At 38.7% G+C, this 9,570-nt stretch overlaps 1 pseudogene; it reads left to right on the top strand.

The window, feature by feature from the left end:
• The first annotated feature begins 494 nt into the window (after positions 1–494).
• LOC134495344 (charged multivesicular body protein 3-like) lies at positions 495–6,556 on the top strand (annotated as a pseudogene).
• Positions 6,557–9,570: the final 3,014 nt, after the last annotated feature.

Below are 9,570 nucleotides of genomic sequence, written 5' to 3'. Positions count from 1 at the left end.
CTATCAGTATATGCATTTTTAAAATTTCTCCAGTCTTTTCCTATCTTTACTAAGCCTTCTAGGTAGCTGCACACATTTACCTACTTGCTTTCTTTTTTGCCAGTTACATATAACCTGAAATCATTCACTCCAGCTCCCTGGTGGACACAGCTACCTTGGTTTTCAGTGCTTTAATTTTTCAGATCCAATCTCCTCGTTGCATCATGCAATATATTTGGCATTTGCTGCACATCGTTTGGGTTTTCAGCCAGCCAGCCAGCCATACTGCCTGCATACAAAAGTACTGTCTGCGCTCATTCAGGTCCCCAAGGAACATTCCTCTAATGTCCTACAAGAATTCCTTCTATATTTGTCCATTAATACATTAATACATATCCTTGTTCAGTATCAGACTGTACGTCCTCCCACAGCATAGCTCTTGTGTGCTTATTAAAGGAGAACTTGGAAAACATTGCTTTTAAATCCTGCTTATATTTTTTCTCAAATTCAGATATTCAGAGAGAAGAGGAAAAGGTAAAAAGATCGATTAAAGATGCTGCAAAAAAGATATATGCGTTGTCCTGGCCAAGGAAATGATCCATTCACGGAAGGCTGTAAGTAAACTGTATGCTTCTGAAGCCCACATGAATTCAGTCTTGATGGGGATGAAGAACCAGCTAGGTAAGGTTATTGTTGGTCAATAACCAGGACCTCTCATAACAGACATTAACAGAATTATTAATAAAATACATTAATTAAAATGTAATAGGCAGCTTCATATACACACTCACAAAACCCAATAATACAGTGTTTTGAATGAGAAATCTTCCTACTAATCTGTGTACACATGTGCTGTCCTGCACCTTAATATCTCACTTGGTGCATGCTGCCTCTACGTTATTAACTGGATTTCTGAAAGGGGACAGACACACTTAAAGTGTACTATTCAGTCTCAAGTTATCTATCTGAAATACAGTGGTGTGATGGTGCAGTATTATCTCTCTTCTGTCTAATATGATCAAATAAAATAATGCTTCTGGAAGAAGCCTTTGACTTCATTTAAGGAGCAAAGAATAAAGATCATAGATTACGATATGAAAATAATGAAAATAATTTGGTAGAATGTAAGGACTAATAAATTCAGAGCACTGATTTTTCTGTTGGGCAGGAAGGAATAGCATTTTTTTTAAAATAAGAAATTATAGAGTGAAGAATTTCTCCATTTGCAAGTTATCCATGTTCTCCTTTAAAAAAAAAACTTTTCCAAAAGTGTTTGAATGTTCGTTTGTCATACTGAACTTCAGAAGGGGTTTGTTTTCTGCTAATTTGGGATGTACATTTTGTCCTCATGGATTATACAAATTGGAAAGTTGGGGAAATTAGACTGAGGAGCAATCAGAAAGACAGGACTTCTAGTCCATAATGTGGCATATCTTTATTTTGTTTAATACATTTCTATACCACTTCCCATTAAAAAAATTTAAGCAGTTTACAATTAAAAATCACCTTTACAATTCAAAACAATAGGTTAAAACAATTAACAAACACATACATTTTATACAATAGTTGGAAAAGGCAAAATAAAATCACAAAAGTCAGTAAAATAGCGAAACATAAAAACAGCAATTAAGTTAAAAGACATGACAAGGTTAACACATTATTGAAATGCATGGGACGATAAAAATGTCTTTAGTGCTGAAAAGACAGGAAGGATGGTGCCAAGCATATCATTAATGAGAGCATTCTAATGTTGGGAGGGGGGTATCACTGAAAAGGCCCACTCCCAGGTAACCACTTGCTGCACTTCAGCATGGGTGAGCATTTGGAGCAGACCTATAAAGTTAAGTTTAGGGTGCTCATAGGAACATAATGGGAAGAGGTATTCCTTCAGATACTGTAGCCCCAAGCCACAAAGGGCATTAAGTGCAGCACCTTGAATTGGGCCTGGAAATGTACTGGAAGCCAGTAAAGACTATAAAGATCTGGTATGATGAATTTAGATTGCCCTGTTCAGGCAATACTCTTATCCATTTTGTGCTAACTAGAATTTCCCAAACCATCTTCAAAGGGTGCCATACATATAACACATTTCAGTAATCTAATAGAGAAATTATTTTTAAACTTCTCAGTTTTTATTTCTAATACAGTAAATATTGATGGAGTTTTTAAATGTTAATAAAAGTACTCCAAGCAGCTAACAGCAATCTTGCGGAGTAGAAGCGTGAACCAAAAGAGAGAACTTGCACATTAAGTTTAATTATGCTCAGAAATAAATTCAGTCTTCACACTGTAGTTAGATGAAGAAAATAGAGATAGCTTACTTTTATTCAGTAGATCTGGATACAGGTAGGTTCATAGTAGAAAGCACTTAATTGTCACTGGTTCTTTGTAGACACTTCCTATAGGGCAAGAGCTGCATCCTGCAGCAGCTCCTGCTTGCAGGTCTGCCAGAAGGGTAATGGAGATTGTTAATCCCCAAGCCCAAGAAGGAGGAGGAAGTGGAAATCAGGTGACCCATGTGACATCCCACAAGCACAATAGAGATGTGTTTACTAGAGAGATTCCCTTATGCTTATGAGACAATACTGAGTTGACCCCTGATAATTCCAACAGAAGTTACCAGGGTATAGATTACTGTAGTTAGGTTATTGTTGTCCAGGAAACTAAGAAGTCTTAGTAATGATGAACTTGGTCATACATTGTGAGCTACCAAGGCTTCTTTATCATTTCTAGCTGGACCAGATCCCAAAAGACCCCAAATCACTTGGAGAAACTCCTCTGGGTGACACTGAGAAGATGAGTGGTGGAGGAAGAGCAAAATGCTTTCCCATCTCCATTGCTACCACAAAATAGCCTCAGTAATGAGCTTTTACTAGTATTTGATCAAATTTGAGATGATTTTCCTCCACCTGCATTCTTGTTGTCTCCCAATGTGCTTCATTGCCCTCAGCTGAGGTGTGTCCCAGAGACTTGAATGCACTCTACATGTGGGAGAGGAGGTTCAGGAACAGCCTAATTAACATCCTCGAGCAGTCTAGTCTCAAAAAATAGTGTCAGTTTGGGTTTGAAAAGTTTGATGTTTACAAAGAAAAGTACTATTTTCTGGCAAAAATGGTTATTCTAGAGTGCAAAATAGCATCTAGTGTTTCTGGAAATTACAAAATCTACTTCTTGCTTAAAAAGCCATCTGCTGATATGGTAAATAACATTAACATTGCTCATTTATTGATGGTTGACTGTATTAGTTGTGAATGACATTGGTTTGAACATTACTGAAAGGGCAAAATAATAAACCAAGTTTAGCACTTTACAGTTGTGCATTGTTGTCTTTATGAGATGTAATTACTTTACCTTGATTTTATAATTTAAAATGTGACAGATCAATTGAAAAAAGGCTGGAACTCTAGAGACATGATGTTTATATTCATTCTTACGGACTTTTATAAACTTAAGCTGTGAGGAAAAAGATGAGCATCTTGTAATCTTGAGTATCCACATTTCCCTCTGAATTAAATAGGAAGCTTTAACTGATGGCCAGGAACAACCTCAGTGCCAAAGATGGTCTTCCACTGATCTCACCTTGATTTAAAGGCCTTCCATGCCTTCTCTTGGCAGCTGTCCTGAGAGTAGCTGGCTCCCTGCAAAAGAGCACAGAAGTCATGAAAGCCATGCAAAGCTTAGTAAAAAATCCCTGAAATTCAGGCTACCGTGAGAGAGCTGTCCAAAGAAATGATGAAGGTAAGATTAAAAGTTCATCAAGGTATAACTGATGTATCATTTAGACATTTAAAATGTAACAAACTATGTGAGAGATGCAAATGGATTTAGATTATGGCTTCTCTATTTTTGTGTCCCCTGATTTCCTGGTCTCACCTGCCCCTTTCCGTTGTAGATTTAAGATCAGCTCAGAGTAATCCTTGCCATACATTCCAGTCCAATGAGTTGGTGAAGCTAGCTGTAATTTGTTAGATCTTTTTAAGGTGTAATTGGGAGGATTGGTTTCTAATTATGTTACTGCGTACAGTACATATAAATAACATTATAATCTAATTTCTGCACATCCTTTAGGCAGGTATCGTAGAAGACGTGCTAGAGGACACTTTTGAAGGTGGAAGACCAAGAAGAAATGGAAGAGGAAGCAGAGATGGGGACTGAAAAAATTTTGTTTGAAATTCCAGCTGGTAAGTGGGGGTGTATACTATATATGTCCATATAGCCTTACTATGAGTCACATTTTATTAATGGCTATATAGATCTTTTTTCTTTGCCCTGCCTATTCTTTGATTAAGTTAAAAACTCATTTTTGGTCTTGTTAGCTGAACTAAATAAAAACTAGTGCCTGTATGATTTAAAACATCCTCTGCTTGTGTTGATTTGAATCATTCTCTTAGCATTTTTGTTCCACAAGCATTTTTTATTTGTACTCATTTATTCTATTTCCCACATACATGGTGAATGTGTGGATGCCAGAAACTGTTTGGTGAGGGAAGGGGCTGGCATCACTGTTCACTGACTGCCAATTATGTGTAGTGGGGGCAGTAATCTTTTCAGGCCAGAGGTGCCCCTCCTCTGAAATCTCTTGAAATCTCACCAGGCATCTTTGCTTTCATGCTGAGTTTTCTCTAACCTCCTGTGGGAAAACCAAAATGCTGTGAAATTTCATATGAAATTTGGCGATCCGATGGTGAGATTGCCAAAATTTCATAACATTGAGATTTTAGCCCTTTAAAATTAGAAACAGACCTAGATTAGAAAAGTAAATATCCAGCTCCAACTTCATTTTGGCCTAAGACTAGTATAAATTTATCCCATGCAGAAATTTCACACGCTTTATTGATAGGCTGTAGTAAATTCAGTAATAAAAAATAAGCAGGAAAATATATTCCAAACAACCCATTTTTATTAAAGCAGTACAACAAATAAAAACAGCAGGCAAAAACAGCAACTTAAATGAACTGAGCCATTACAATAGCAGTCATACATTATCTAGATCAGTGATGGTGAACCTTTTGGACTCGGCATGTCAAAAATTCAGAAAATGCTTAACTTGACTGCTGGTGTTATCACTGCCCGAACAACAACAACAACAAGCTTTGTGCAAAGCCAGCAAAAGCACACCCCTTCACTCAAAGGCCCTCCTTCACACCCCTTTGTGCCAAGGCAGGCCCCTTCATGCACATTGCAGGCAGCTTCTCAAGGAACTGGCTTTGCTTGAAGGGATGGTGATGGTGATGATGATGATGATTGAGCTGGGGCGGTGAAGGCAGGGCATCGGGGGTCTCAGAGGTGGTGAGGGCGACTGCAGCTGGGACTGAGCTGCGGTGGCTTTCTGGAGAAGCCAGCTTTGCACAATTATTGTCCCTTCTCGCAAAGCTTCTCCAGGAAGCCACCGCAGCCCAGTCCCAGCTGCAGTCACCCTCACCACCTCTGAGAACCCCGATGCGCTGCCTCCACCGCCCCAGCTCACATCATGATCATCATCGACCCTTCGCGCAAAGCCTGCTCCAAATTGCAAGCGGCTTCTGTAGGAACCGGCTTCGTGCAAGAGGGAGCATGAAGACGGCAAGGTGAGCTAGGGCAGCTGGGATTGGGCTGGGGCGGCTGCGGCTTCCCGGGGCGGGCAGTTGTTGTTGGGTGTTGGTGAACTTTGGCGTGTCACCCAAAATGTCGTGGCATGTCACCTTTGACATGGGTGTCACAGGTTCACCATCACTGACCTAGATCAGTGTTTCTCAACCTTGGCAACTTTTAAGATGTGTGAATTTCAACTCCTATGCTGGCTGGGGAATTCTGGGAGTTGAAGTCCACACATCTTAAAGTTGCCAAGGTTGAGAAACACTGATCCAGAAGCTTCTCTAAACTAGGTGTTCTGAAAAGAAGTATTTTACAATTTGAAACGTGGAGGTTATATACAGTGTCCTATTCAAGCAAGATACAGTATATAGAAAATAACTCTCATTTCATTTTGATAGCCTGAGCTGCATGAATCATATGGTTTTTTAATGTTGCTAAATATTTTTAAGCAAGCAAAGTTATTTTTCTAGATTTTCTTGGCAATGAAGCATTCTCCTTGTAAACGTCTTGTTTCCTACTTGCTTACAGTCTCATTCTAGCTCTGTCATGGTTTTCAGATGTTCTTCTTTTCTGTCTTCATAATTTTGTCTTAATAATGATTGGTTCTCACATAATCAGTCCTTACTACTGTTTGTTGGGATATAAGGTGCCTCTTTAGGGAGCCAATGGCCATTTTTTCCCTACTATTTAATTTTTCTGAGCTTATTTGCTCAAATGCTCATACCATCTTTGCACCATTTTGTTATTTGGACAGCTGGGTCCATCCCAAGATATCTTTAAATTTTAATTTTGGAGAGTCATAGGCAGTGTTTTTAGGATTAATTGATTAATTTGAAAACATCCTCTCAAGTGCAGAAGTGCAGGAGCCATGGGCAAAGCACCTAGTAAAGTTACAGATGCTCTTCCTGAGCAGGAGCCTGAAGGGGCCACAGCAGCTGTTGTAGATGATGAAGAGGAAGCTGCTGAGGCCATGCAGTCAAGGTTAGCTACTCTTCGTAACTAAAAGGGGAACAGCTGCACAGCTGGGTTCATTTCTCTATAGGCACTTCTGTCATGCCTTTCTAATGTAAATCTTCATACAGAAGTCTTTCCTGTATATATTCTTATATTTTTTTGTGGGCTTGCCTTCAGAAATATTTTTAACCCTTTTTTGCTATATCAACGTGCATCAGGTCAAAACATCTCTGGCACAGGAGAGAGGACATAGTATATTGTCCAACAAAATAAAATATCTATGAGTTACATATGGTTTCCTCAAAAGCATTTTTCTGGGCTGCATGTACCATAGTTGCCTCATATAGATTTTTGAAATACTAACTGGATTTTAATAAACAGCTTTTAACGCTTTACTGTGGTCTCTGGTGAGAGTAATAAAAGTATGGTGATAGTTCATTACAAACAACCAATACAAAGGTTGCATTTCTAGGAAAAAATTCCTTTTCTAAAAAGACCTAAAAAGAAGGAACTGCCTAGGCTTGCCATCTGCAACATGGTAGCCAGGAACGCCAGTATGCCCACAGATACTTTTCTTTGCACCTGCCAGAGTTCTTGGCCCAATTAACATTTTACATGTTTATATCTAGCTAGTCGAATGGAATCATTTGATGTTTTTATTTTAAAATGTAGGCTGGCACACTCCAAACTTTAAGCATTATCTGTATTTCCAAGCATACCTGTGGATCCTTAAGGTTTCTTAGAAATAAAAATGATCTATGGCTGCCCTTGCTGGTCACTGACCATATTTACTACTAAACAAAAATGGGTGGCTCTTGGGAGTGTCTTGCCCGAGGAGGGTCTAGAACAGGGGTCTGCAAAGTCTTCAGCATATCTACCCATTCATAAAGTTTCTGATTATTCATTGGCCCCCAAACATTTATTATATGAAAATAATTTAATAAACAGTACTTTAACTAATAGTAATATGAATAATAACAACAGCATCAACCCCTTGGATAGTCCCATTGACCCTTGGAGGTCAATATTGACCACTTTGGAGAACCCTGTTCTAGAAGAACTAACAGATGCAGGTTGTGCACTCCAAGACAGCCATTTTGCAAGAGTGGCAACACCATGTTCTCAGTTCCCACCAGTAGCCAAAACTTGGACCAGGTCACTGGGAAGGATTTGGTTGACTAGATTAACACATTGCCTTATGCCATGTTGTATTTGTTTAGGTTCAATTGTGCATGTTACATGAATTTAGTCAGTAGGGAAGGGCCTATTTTGTAGCCAGAAGCTGCAGTTCAGTTTTAAAAATGGTTCTGAGATACAGGGGGGTAGTCGGTGGGGTAGTGATATTATTAGTGGGCAGGGGCAACATTTTTGGCCCTATAATATTGAGTGGTTCCAGGAAGGGTATGCAGTGGAAAATAAGTGTATTAAGCATAACATGGATTAAGCATGCTTAGTTTTATTGCCACAAAAAGCAAAAATTGTATTTTCAAAAAGGTGGTAATGTGATCTTAGCTTCAGAGGCTGCAAAAATGGGGCTATAATAAACCATGGTTAACCAAGCATTGTGTTGTATGAATCCAGTCTGTCTCAGATTGCAGTCCACAGGTGTACCAGAGCTGAAGGAGCTACACTGGGAAATACAGGTATGTGAAAAGCACACCCATAAGGTCCAGGCTGCAGCTCTCTGACAGGAAAAAGTGGTGGATTTTCCACATAAATAACATCCAAAAGTGATATGCTGAAGGAATTCAGAGGTCCTCCTTACTCAAACTTCCTTTTAACTTTTAAAATAATCTTACTTTGCAAACTAGTAAAAAAAATACAAACGCATGCAAGAGCATTAAAGAGTCTACACAGCCACAAAATTAATAGGCATAGCAGTTGTAAAAAAAAAGGGGGGGGCCGCTTTAACTTAAATGGAGCAGCTTTAAAATATGTTGACATATTGCTCAAAAATCTTCCTCTGTGCTTTGTCAAAAAGAAGACTGATTCAAATGGTGACATAAAACACAACACTCCAGTGTGACAAATCAGGTAAAGGTTTTTCCTTCCAGGTTGCATAGTAATTCTTTTAGCCAACAACAGTGTTCAAAAAGCCCCACAACTCTTGATGTTTGGATAGATTCCCAATGCTGGGGATATAGCCAGGATGAACATAGGCACAACTGATCCAGACAGTCCTGCTGACAATCCTGTTGAAAACAGCCCAAGTGAAACAATAATAGAAGAACACCAAGGGGTGTTCGACTGATTGGATGTTTCTACTCAACAGCAGGGTAGCCAACCCCTGTGAAATATTCTCTGAGAGCCAGTATACAAAAAAAGTTTTTCATGTTATTAACCTCATTTTAATATCAGAGAAATCCAATTTCAGTTGTTTAATGTCATCCTGCATTGATTTACCAGAGTGTGACATTCAGCTTGTTATTCCAAAAGTCACAAAAATAACTAATATCAACTTCATCATTTTGTCCATTTTTAACACCTGCAATCATTGATGTTATTGGGTGTTCCAATTCTTCAATCCATTAGAAATAAATTTCCTAAATGTTGACTTTGAAAACGTTCTTTAGTTTTTAATGCAAAAAGGATGTGGGTTTAATTTCAAGCATCAACTCCATCAAGTATATTAACACCTTGGGTTTCTCAGATGCAACTGAAGCATCTGGTCCATATTGAGAGTTAAAACATGCTTGAGTTGAGTATATTGCCACGGTTGTGAACTAGGAAGACAATATTCCACCTGACGTCTCAAAAAATCTTTAAAATAATTGTAACAAAGTAATTGATTTATGTATTCTAGAGTCCACCTACAGTTTCCGATAGAACATTTTGCCCCCTATTTTTAGGGTAGAATTTTTCCATAAAGTTAAATATTCATGAACCTCAACATCAAAACCCAGTCTATGACTCAACAAGGCCCAAACATGTCTGGCTGTCCATTAACCTGGGAATGAAATACCCTATCTACCACCTACTATATTGACCCTAGCAACTGCCAAGATGTTAATGGCAATACATAAAACTTTCCAACAGAGCCCACAAAGGTTGATGTCTAGTAAA

The sequence above is a fragment of the Candoia aspera genome, chromosome 4 (assembly GCF_035149785.1).
Source record: "Candoia aspera isolate rCanAsp1 chromosome 4, rCanAsp1.hap2, whole genome shotgun sequence".
Classification (NCBI taxonomy): Eukaryota; Metazoa; Chordata; class Lepidosauria; order Squamata; family Boidae; genus Candoia; species Candoia aspera.
This window is presented reverse-complemented; position numbering and strand designations above follow the sequence as displayed.